Consider the following 12,559-nt stretch of genomic DNA (forward strand, 5'->3'; position numbering starts at 1 on the left):
TTGCATCTCGCCTTTTTCTTATTCTGTGTTTACTGTCTTAAATCTTATTCAATATTCTTGTTTTCTTAGCCATTTTCGCGCTTGTGCTTATCTATTGATATTACGAGTTTTACAATTAACTTCATAAAACGCTTATTATTTTGTTACGAGCACATCAATTCACACTCAGCCGCATGATGATCATCGCCCTGAATTTTTTTTGTCAACACATAACCTTCGTTTAATAGCCCATCGGCAATTCTCTATTCATGATGCAACACGTTAAAACATTTGTATATTTAACACTCCTATGCAATTTTAATCGTTCCAATGCGTTTAAATGCCGAAAAAAGACAAAGGGTACTAAAAGTACAGAACACTCATTATCCAGACGTATTTCGAATTAAAAACGCACTAAGTCTAATGAGATTATGTCATAAATATTGCAGTACAGACAAGTCGATGGTTGTAGAAAGCATGTGGAAATTAAAAAGGAAGTAATGCTTTTATAAGACCACCGCAGTTGTTAGAGGTGTGTTTTCGCCCATGCATGTGGTCATTGTGGAAGATAACATACAATTAATTTACGCTGTCATCAGTTTACACCGTATATTTGGACGCTGAATTATAGACAGTATCTGTCCCGAAAAGTAAATGTTTATAATATAATATCGTAATTAAAGAAAAGTTTTATTCGCTTGAAACACGATGGAGAGTCAAAGGTTGTTTGTAGTTGTTCGTAAGAACAACTAAGGTTATAGTGGTTATTTGAAAATTGGTGTGCAGGGAACTACGATTCAACAAATTAATATACTCAACTCGCATCCGCGCCGAGGTAGAGTTAGCGGCGCGTAAGAGTGTACTTTACATAACATTTTTTATAAGGAAAAAAGTCCAATACTTGTTACGTTAATTGCGTAACACAGCTTTTCTTAAAGGTCACAGGGGCAGGTAATAGATGCATTCTCGAAGACGCCGCGAGACCTGTAAATCAAATCTAAAATACACGCAAACATGCGCGCGGCGCAGCAGCAGATGCTTTTAAAGGGGCCTTTTCACATAATTTGGCATGTATTGAAGTGTGTCATTAAATGCTTTATATTGATAAATGTATTTGATATAAAAAGCTTCAGTAAAAAACAAGAATAACCTTCTTCAAAGAAAAAAAGTAACTCTCAACGGGGCTCGAACCACTGACCCCTGTAGCTCTGGAGTAAAAAGTCTACCTCTTTTTATTTGATTTTGAGATAGCATACTTTTATAATGTATTTATTAATTTCGGTACGTTACTTCAAATAGTTTTAACGCATAAATAATTATCTTGTTTCTTGCACAAAACTGTGGAGTTTTTATTAGTGCTGTTATATCGTTAAACTTTGTGACGGAAAACATTTACGTTGCGATTTTTGGCGGCAAGAGAGAAGGTAAAATTACAGTATTTTGATATTAATCTGCCAAATATGCTGCATACTATTTGAAATTATTTGAATAGTTTGAATAAGGATTGAAAACTTCGGAACGTGTGTTCCAAAATTCAGCTGGCATGTTATAGTTAACGAATGTAACGAAGTCGGTTAATATAACAATAAAAACAACACAACAACAACATCGAATTGTTCCTATCTGCTAAAATGAAAATGAAGCGATCGTTACAGTACAATGAAAAGTAACAAACAAAACAAAAAAGACATGGATTTAACATTGACCTTAGCCTTGCGGATGAAGAAGTCGTTCCGTCTTGTGAAGAGTAATGATGTAAAGATAAATTTAGTTAAAAAGAGCAAAAATATACGTATAGCCAATCAGAAATAGCATTTGCATCTGTCATTTCCTTGCTCTCAAAATAAACAGCTCCCCTGATATATAGTTATGGTTTTCCGATTGATATGGGGTGGTTTGCAATAGTTCATCACTTCTTGCTTCATTTAGGTGTACTTATTCTAAAAATACTTATCTTTTTGATAGCCATTTAGATTTTCATTCAGATAACTGTTCTATGGCAAGCGGTTCGACGCATAATCCCAAGAAACTATGTTTCTCATGAGAACCTAGGTTCTCAGAATGAGAACCTAGGTTCTCATGAGAACCTAGGTTTTCAAATGAGAACCTAGGTTCTTGTGAAAACCTAGGATACCAAACGAGAACTTAAGTTCTCAAAATGAGAACCTAGGATCTCATGAGAACCTAGGTTCTCATGAGAACCTAAGTTCTATGTGTCTATGAGAACCTAGGTTCTCATGAAAAACCTAGTTTCTCATGAGAACCTAGGTTCTCAGTAGAAACCTGGTTTCTTGGGATTTCATAAACCTAGTTTCTCATGAGAACGTAGGTTCTCATGAGAACCTAGGTTCTCATGAGAAACCTAGTTTCTTGGGATTATGCGTCGAACCGCTTGCCATAATTAACCCCCAGTTCTCTCCCATTGCTTGGTACACGCTGGCGGCATATGTGTAGAATGATAAGCAATAGACGTGAATAGGGCTGTCACGATTCACCGGTATACCGGTATATCGCGGTGCATGTCGTGAAAAAAATCGCACCGCGGTACGGCGTTGCCGCACCGGTTTTTTTAATATTATAATATTAGCACAGATATAAATACATTACATAATTATTTTGATATAGATATCGTTTTGAAAAATGTAGAAGCGGTTCAAAAGGGCTAAATAAATAATCCGTTAATATCCAGGTCAAGCAAGCGCTTCCACTTGTAGATGTTTAACTTTCACGTTTAAAATACGGCGATGTATGGGTCCGTACCTTTTTTGGAATTAGTGACAGATTTCCTTCGCAAATAAGTTCATAATTATCCAAAAGATGTTTATTCTTTTTCTTATTTTCTTTCTTTAGTATATCGATCGTTCAAAGCATGGCACTTCCGAATCATGTTATCTTAAGATTCTGAATAAGTCGAGGAAGAGTCAGAACGCTACGGATTTTCAATACTGGGCCCGCTGACTCCCCATTTTGAACATGCCCTTGAAGCGTTCGATTTACACAGATCGTAGTCACAGCTATTGTAAACAACATGGCGGACATTTTAGAAAAAGACGCGAACAATAACATTATAACAATGACTACTTCTATCAAGTTTATTACAGTTTCTTTTACAGTTTCTAGTCATACTATGATACCAGTGTTTTCTGATTATTGAGTTTAATAAAGTTTGTAAAACTTGTTATTCTGCTGTTTTCTTCACAGATACATATTCTGTAAAATATCGCGGTACGTACCGCGATACAGTGTTGCCATACCACGATATACCGCGGTACGCTCACGGCGTATCGTGACAGCCCTAGACGTGAAACAGTGAATGTTACTCCCCAACATTTTTTTGAACAATGTTAAGACAATGCTAAGTAAAATTCAACGAACCCTGTAGGAAACTTCTCGAGGAATGAAATTAGTAAAGTAATCGGTCGACATTGGTCTGAACACGTTTATAAAAAATTAAACTGTTTATGAAATACATCTTTAATTGTAAATACTATTTTGAGACTAAAAATTGAAACAAATTCAGATCAATCGTTACATAATACATTGTTACAGCATTAAATGAGTTTCAGATATTCAGTTCCCTTGTTCGGGCCTCAAACGACTGTACGGTACAGTTTTCTAATTTAAGTATGTCTGTGATATAGTAAGCAATCATTATGGTATAAATAAAAGTTTTATCTCTATTGATAATGTGTAATAATGTATTATTCAATCGTAAGATATCGGCAACACTGAGGGAAAAACTTATGCACTAAAGACTTATTTCAATAACTTGAGATATCTGCAAAAATAAAGTTCTTAACGGCGTGTTTTCATTCTGTCCAGCCCGTGTGTAATCATATGTGAATCCCATTGATCCTGCGCCCTGAATAATACGTGTCCCGTATTCCAAACGAGCAAGTTTACGCCGTCCGACGCGTAATTCTGAAAACCTAGGTTCTCATAATGAGAACCTAGGTTCTCATGAGAACATAGGTACTCTAAAAACCTAGGTTCTCAGAGAACCTATGGTTCCCAAATGAAAACTACGGATATGGCAAGCAGTTCGACGCATAATCCCAAGAATTTAGGTTTTTCAAGAGAACCTAGGTTCTCATTCTGAGAACCTAGGTTTTCAGAATTACGCGTCGGACGGCGTAAACTTGCTCGTTTGGAATACGGGACACGTATTATTCAGTTATTGAAGCCATGTGCAATCTTCAAGCGAGAACCTAGGTTCTCATTCTGAGAACCTAGGTTCTCATGAGAAACCTAGTTTCTTGGGATTATGCGTCGAACCGCTTGCCATACTGTTCCTTAAACATTTACTACAACAGAAACGTCACTGTGTTTCGCCAACAGACTTGCAACGTCGTTAGCGCTCTCGTTTAAACTGTGTTTCGATATTTGCTGACTGTGGAAATAACCAAGCATATTTCAGCAATGATGCGTGCGTGTACCAATTAACGACACGACACTGTCACACAACATCAATTAACCCTTCCGTACTACACGTATTTTGATATTATAGCCGTGAAATCTTCCAAAATCTTCTGATTTGTTACATTGCCATCTTTTAATGTACTGAAAACGTATGACTTGCACGTAAAAACCCTTTGTCGTTGATATATATTGCTATCCCAGCTCGAGAAAACTGCACACCGCGCGAAATAACGTGTCAAATGATATAAACTTCACTGAGTTTATGAGGTAAATATTTAGGGCCAAAGGTGTTCTGTAAATCTGTTAACTTGATAACCATGGGTAAGCACTTAGGAATATTGTCCGCTTTTTCCTGCAGACGAAGTTCATGTTACTTCAATTAAGAAATAATGGTCGTCCAGGCGAGACAAGTATGCAGAAAAATATCAAGTAATATGTATTTAATATTTTAGGTGCTTTTAAATAGCCAGTAACGCAGATAAAATCCGTTAATATTAGAATTTACAATATCTACGATGCATATTTAAGTTATTTCAGACTCTTCTGTCTTACCATTTCACAGTCAGCAAACGTACGCTGGCTGTGTCACGCGACACTCTTATGAACTATTGTTTGCAAGACACGTAACGTTTACATATAGATTCAGGATGCATAATGCACTGAAAACAAGTTGTGTCCATACCTATTATAGCTATTAGGATATTCTGTACTGACAAAAATGCAATCCTGAACACGTGCTTATATTGTTAATACTTTAGTACCTTTCATTTATTATAATAAGTTCATTTGACCATAATTCAGCCTTTTGCACTTAATTGAATCATTTCTTTAGTGTATTTGCATTTGCTCAACAAGGTGCATACAATACAAACCGGGTGTGTTTCGTATTCCTCGAAGATGCGATAAGGTTTTGATCGATTCTAAGCGATCACAGAGCAGTACTGATTTCCATACTGATATGACTGATTGATAAGATACATATGCTGATATACCTTGCCAGTCCTTTAATATGAATCGTCTTCAAAGAGGCTGCTAATGTGTGGATGAGTTAGTGTGTCGATACAAATGGTACATGTTTAAAAAATTGCTTGCAAGAGGTGAAAGCCGAAAAAGAAATTGGTTCTTCTAGTAAGGCGATTAAAGGAACCTCTTTACCTTTTGGCAAATTTACAAACTTGAAAAAAAAGTTTTAGATTAGACATTTTTTGTGTGCAAATGTTCGTTGTAATTATGATATTTGCGATGAAACACTAGTACTGAATATTTACTATGTTTGAACAATTTATCTAGTATATGCATCTTTTGACGATTTGAACAGCTGAACATTATAAAGCGTAACAAACACGAAACGATTAAACAATGTGGAGAGTTCTGTTATTTTGTGACATCACGACAATTGCTTATATTAAGTATAAAGGACAGCAATAAATATGTGGGCACGGATGGTCGAGTGGATTAAGTTTTGGAAGTTTACTTCAAGGGTCAGTGGATCGAGTCCAGATTAGGATTACCTTTTTTCGTTCGTTAATTTTTAGTTGGTCGCGTTAGCGGCCAGCTAAATTTACAGAGCATATTTTGCAAATCAGTATGTGCTTAGAAGCCTTAAGAACGGTAAGAACCACAACTCACTCTGCAAGGGACGATTACCGCTGCCTGTCTGCAGCAGACGACAAATAATTCTGCTCTAGCAGTGAGTGTATATACCCTCTAGCAGTGAGTTTATATACCAGCTTGTAAGTCGACATTGGCCAGTCTAGTGTTTATCATTGAAATCTGTACATATTGGCTGCTTTCAGGGAAAACGGGGCTCAATGCACGTCAAATAAGATTAGCCTGTGCACACTGATTAGCCTGTGCAATGCGCACAAGCTAATCAAGGACTACAACAGCGAACAACTTCAGTGCCTTCAGCGCTTTGATATTCTTTTATTACTGGAACTATTTAGTTCCAGTGTACACATTCATCAATTGAAAGCATTTATTCCCAAACTTCAATATTTGCCAGTTTTACATTCGCGGAGTTTTTTTTTTAATATGTTTGCCGTAACATGGCAAAAGTTTAATCCACCATTTACACTTACTGTTATGGAATAAGTGCCAATTAGTGAACATAGTTGTTGGTATTTGTTATCAACTAGTTATGTATCGTGTCCTTTGCTTGAATTTGTAATTTTAAATAACAATTAAGTCTAGATTTATTCTGATTTTATTAGGTCGCTCAAGTAAAGTAAACCAATCGCTCTTCGCCTCGATAGGCGCGACACTAGCTGCGCCGATCATGTTTTATGACTAACAAAAACACTATGAGGTTTTGAGTGCAGACCACAATGAAGTGCAAATCACTTCCGATCATAGGTTCACATGGATGATTGATTTATTTTGAACAGCTTATTCTATATGAAGCATTGTCGATGTACTTCGGCTTAACGTTGGATGCAATCTTAGCATTATGAATAATCTTGACATGTAATTGTGTTAATTCATACATAAAAAGTTAGAATTAATCGAATGTCACGGTATATTGGTTCACATAACAAGCGTTGTTGTTTATGATTTCATGAAGGTCTTTTAGAGAATTAAATTAATTTGATGATGTTATTTTCGGTGAACTTTTACACATGTAGTATATATTTTAAAACATGGTTTGTACCGATTGTTTTTAGCGCACCTGTCACAAAGTGACATTATGAGCTTATGTGACCGTGTGATGTCCGGCGTCCGTATGTGCGTGCGTGTGTGCGTGCGTGCGTGTGTGCGTGCGTGCGTGTGTCCGTCAACAATTTGTTTGTGTAGACAGTAGAGGTCACATTTTTCATCCAATCTTTATGAAATTTGGTCAGAATGTTTATCTTGATGAAATCTGGTTTGGGATTGTAGTTGGATCATCTGGAGTCAAAAACTAGGTCACTAGGTCAAATAATAGAAAAATCTTTTGTAGACAATAGAGGTCACATTTTTCATCCAATCTTTATTAAATTTGGTCAGAATGTTTATCTTGAAGAAATCTGGGTTGGGATTTATTTGGGTCATCTGGGGTCAAAAACTAGGTCACTAGGTCAAATAATAGAAAAACCTTGTGTAGACAATAGATGTTACATTTTTCATCCAATCTTTATGAAATTTGGTCAGAATGTTTGTCTTGATGATATCTGGGTTGGGAATGTATATGGGTCATCTGGGGTCAAAAACTAGGTCACTAGGTCAAATAATAGAAAAACCTTTAACAGCATAATTAATTGTTTTTCACGTAGTGTATAATAATAATTTACATATCAGATTAAAGAGAATAAAAAATTCTTTATTATGTTTTTTATTTCATGAAAATCCATAAAGGATAAGTGTTAGTAATCGTTGCTTAATTATTGAACAATGCGGATTATCGGTATTGATTTTTTTCCTGATAAATGCCGTCCCAGATATTAAACTCTTTCAGCTGCTTCAATACATCGCCGTGTTATTGACCTGAAAAATTGATATGCAGTCGGCAATAACAACTGTTAGAACCGGTCATCGAGACAAAGGAATATTACTGGTGTGAAAACAAAACAATGGTGTAATCGTACATCGTAGCGGCTTAAATAAACAATTACATCTGATTATCTGATTAAAGATTAAAGATTGCTGCCGATTAACATCAATTTGAGTAAAAGTCGTTAGCGAATTATCAACTTAGTCACACAAATAACGTAAGTAAAGAAGTTGCTAATTTGTTTTAATTTCGAGAAGTTCGTAATGTTGTTATGATTAAAGGCTATAATTTAATGTGTTACAATTGTGAATGATGATAGATGAACGGGTATAAAACCCTTGACATTTTCGGGTATTAAGTGTCGGAAATTGCGACTGTTATTATGGCGACCATAGGCAATAAGCGTCCTTTGGACTCTGACGAATCTAATGACCCGGTCTCAAAAAATCAAATCTGATAATAGATCATTCAAAGATGTTTGGCTTTCGGAATTCAAGTGGTTAGATTATAATGCAAAATCAAAAACGATGTATTGCAAAATATGCATACAGTTTCAAAAATCAAATTCATTCACATCTGGGTGTAGTATGTAGAAAAAAGACAACATTTCAAAACACGAAATATCAAAAGGTAATAAAAAAGAATGACAATCAATATTAAAATGTTTATACATTAATATATGAATAATATATTAAAAATAACAATAATATTTTGCTATGTTCATAATAAATATTTATTTACACTTTTCAAAATGAGCTTTTTGTTTTGAAATTAAGCATATTTGATTTTGTTTATTTCAGATCACAAAGAGGCCTCACAAGCTTCTAGTTGTAAAACATCAATGACAAATGCGCAGGCTGCAGCAATATCCAAAAGTGAAGCAGCTGTAGTGTCGGCTATGACTAATGTGTACTTTGCTGCACAACATACTCTCGCATCATCCAGACCTGATCAGATTGTGTGTATTGCAGGTAAAAAATAAATAAAACATCTTTATAACAAATTTGATGTATTTTAAATTGATTGATAATTTTTTTGTGTAAGTTTGCTAAAAATATTGAGCAAACTATATTTGAAATCATAAATTATATTTTCAGGTTGCAAATTTGTATTTATAAATTTTCAGGGTGCAACCCAGCTCAATGACCTTCGAGTTGACAGCCACACGTCATATGAACACAGCTCCAGTGTGTCGGAATTTCAAAACTGTATGGCATACGTTCTGAGGAGTTATCTTCTCCAGAAGATACAGACATCATGCAAGTACAGTATCACGATCGATGAGAGCACAGACATTTCAGTGAAGCAAAATTTAGTGACCTATGTTAGACTTTTGGAAACTGATGAGTTTGGAATGGCTTTGCCACATACTTACTTTTTAGGTGTGGCTGTACTTCAATGAGCAAATGCAGAGAGCATACATGAGAATGTAGTTAATTTGCTTGGTAGAAAGGGAATTGGCATTCAACATTTATGTGGGGTGAGCACTGACGGGGCTTCTGTAATGGTTGGGCGAAATTCTGGGGTAGCCACCCGTCTGAAGCGTGCAGTACCAGGTGTGTTGGCAACATACTGCATAGCACATCGGTTGGCATTGAGTTGTGCCGGGGCAGCCGATACCATTCCATATTTGGTGAAATACCAAGAGATTCTGAATTCTGTTTATAAATTCTTTCAAATTCTCCAAAATACATGTCTACTCTTTCGCAAATTCAGATGGTACTAAATGGGGGAACCAAGAAGTTCATAGAAATGTTTCACACTATGTACTTTTATAAATGGTTTGTTGTAAACTGTTTATTTTTGTTATGCACATATGATGATTATAGTAATAAACATATTAAAGCTTCGTTTTGTAGTTTATTCTTTAACACCCCTTAGCCTAGACTTACAACAGGTGGTTCCGAATGCTTTGCTAAAACTTTGGCTACAGTTTCTAAAATTTGGCTACACAAATTTCCATTTGGCTAAAATGTTGGCTACAGAAATTTTTGGGCCCTGTTTGGATTGTATTTGGGTCATCTGGGGTCAACAACTAGGTCACTAGGTCAAATAATAGAAAAACCTTGTGTAGACTATAGAGGTCACAGTTTTCATCAGACTTTAATGAAATATGGTCAGAATGTTTGTCTTGTTAAAATCTGGGTTGGGATTGAATTTGGGTCATCTAGGGTAAAAAACTAGGTCAAATTAAAAAAAAACTTTTGTAGACAGTAGAGGTCACAGTTTTCATCAAATCTTTATGAAATTTGGCCAGAATATTAATCTTGATGAAATCTGGGTTGGGATTGTATAAGGGTCATCTGGGGTCAAAAACTAGGTCACTAGGTCAAATCATAGAAAAACTTTGTGAAGACAATAGAGGTCATAGTTTTCATATGATCTAACTGAAATATGGTCAGAATGTTTATCTTGATAATATCTGATTTTGGATCGTATATGGGTCATCTGGGGTCAAAAATTAGGTCATCGGGCTAATTCTAGTAAAACCTTGTGTAGATGAAAGAGGTCACAGTTTTCATCACGTCTTAATGAAATTTTGTCAGAATGTATTAATTAATGAAATTTGGCTTTGGATTGTATATGGGTCTAATAAAATTTAAGTTCATGAAGCAAGGTTAGTCAGATGAGCGATTTAGGGCCATCATGGCCCTCTTGTTTTTAATTCTATCTGCTTTTACTATCATAGAAAGTACCAGATGTCGTCTATACTTTCTAATTTCGCGTGCTTCGCTGGCTTCAATTACGTGCATGCTAAAATGCGACGCATGAGTTGCTTACTATGCTAATGTGTGGCGCTGAAGATTAGGTCAAGTGACCGGTTTGAAACCCGATCTGATCCTTTTGTTATAGCTCGCCGTTACGGAGCTGATAAGTGATCCAGGTCAGATTTCATCCGAGCCGCATTGACAGAGTGCATTTGCAACCCAGGTGGTGGTATGCAGGGGCACTTCATTATTACTTTTACTTCCTATCTAAACGGGGATTTTGAGTACAGTCTTAACTTTTATTTTTTTTTTGGGGGGGGGGGGGGTATTTTAAAAAATGCCTTGATCCAGATTGTCTTTTTAATGTCATCTGCTTATCTTTGTTAAACCATTAATATACATTACATGGTATTAAATGAACCTTAGCGATGTCGTTTGATACGTTCAGTATGATAACTAAACATACGTGTAGTATGATAACTAAACATACGTGTAGTATGATAACTAAACATACGTGTAGTATGATAACTAAACATACGTGTAGTATGCTAACTAAACATACGAGTAGTATGATAACTAAACATACGTTTAGTATGATAACTAAACGCATTTACTTTTGCGATATAATACATTGGTTTTATGTTAAACGCGTTATTTATTAGTTAATGATTTTCTTCATTTAAGTTGCTTGTGAAAAGGTAATCGGATAGGTGATTGAATTTAATCAGCTAAGAAAATGTAATGCCTCAAACGATTAAGATTTGTGGATAAGATTGTTTGCATTAAAAACAAGAAATGTGTTTGTAAGAAACACTATGTCCCCTTTTGCGCCGCTTTGATTTAGTTTTTTTTTACCTTTGACCTTGAAGGATGACCTTGACCTTTTACCACTCAAAATGTGCAGCTCCATGAGATACACATGCATGCCAAATATGAAGTTGCTATCTTCTATATAGCAAAAGTTATTGCAAAATGTTAAAGTTGGCACAAACCAACAGACAGACCAACAGACAGTGCAAAAACAATATGTCCCCCACTATAGTGGTGGGGGACATAAAAATCCAATTGTTAATATATTCATTTTATTGCACAATTTGTTAGGAAATTTCACAAGAAGAGAGGAAACCGCGTAATCTAAATTGATACTCGGTGGTTTTCCCGTGATGCCTTGTAGATTTAATGACACATTATGTCGAGTAATATGATGGTAAAGCAATCCCGAAATTCGACTATGATCTTCTAACCTCTGGCTTTTATTTCATTCTGGGGCGTGTCAAAGCCGCAGCTGTGAGTGCCAACGTGAACTTGTAAGTCGTCGGCGAAATGAGCTGGCTAAATGGTTACAACGTACTGGGAAATTGTCATTGATAAAGCAACTAAGAAAATTGAAGCACGTGGCAAGAGTGTAGTGCTCGATAAGTTTTACGATGACCTTGTGAGTGGTAACAGCTTCTTTTTTCATGGAACGTTTTGAAAGTTTGAACAGTTGTGAGCAAATATAGTTGAATGCATGGTTTTTATGGGCAGTATTGAATATAAAACAATAAGGTCATACAGTGTATAAAAAAGCAAATGACAAGAATTAACGAGACGACGTTTTCCAAGTCCAATTGTTCACCACATTTGTCATCATGGCAGAGGGTGGTTAAGATATTGAGACGTGTTGAAAGATAACCATAGTTATAACGTTTGATGTACAATAATTGTATGTGTATACTAATTTGAACATCAGCCTCTCCCGATAGCTATACCAATTAGGCATACAATAATAAGTTGCAATACTATAAGTTACGTTTTCATTTGTTTGATGTTTGGCAGATACTGTTATGTAGGTATTTTCACGGTTAAGATGTACACTGTATTTGAATCAAGTATATAATTTAAAAAAAGCCGACCCTCGATGAATTATTTATAAAAATCACCGTGAGTGTTTACTTGTTTGTTTCATATTCACCGGGTGAAACACCGTTTTCGGCGACTTGCT

General features: G+C 35.7%; 1 protein-coding gene across 1 annotated transcript in view; it reads left to right on the forward strand.

The window, feature by feature from the left end:
- Positions 1 to 12,559, forward strand: part of LOC127842141 (matrix metalloproteinase-2-like) — a 43,946-nt gene that overhangs the window by 8,355 nt on the left and 23,032 nt on the right. The gene's annotated exons all lie outside the window — the stretch shown is intronic.

This window comes from Dreissena polymorpha, chromosome 1 (assembly GCF_020536995.1).
Source record: "Dreissena polymorpha isolate Duluth1 chromosome 1, UMN_Dpol_1.0, whole genome shotgun sequence".
Taxonomy (NCBI): domain Eukaryota; kingdom Metazoa; phylum Mollusca; class Bivalvia; order Myida; family Dreissenidae; genus Dreissena; species Dreissena polymorpha.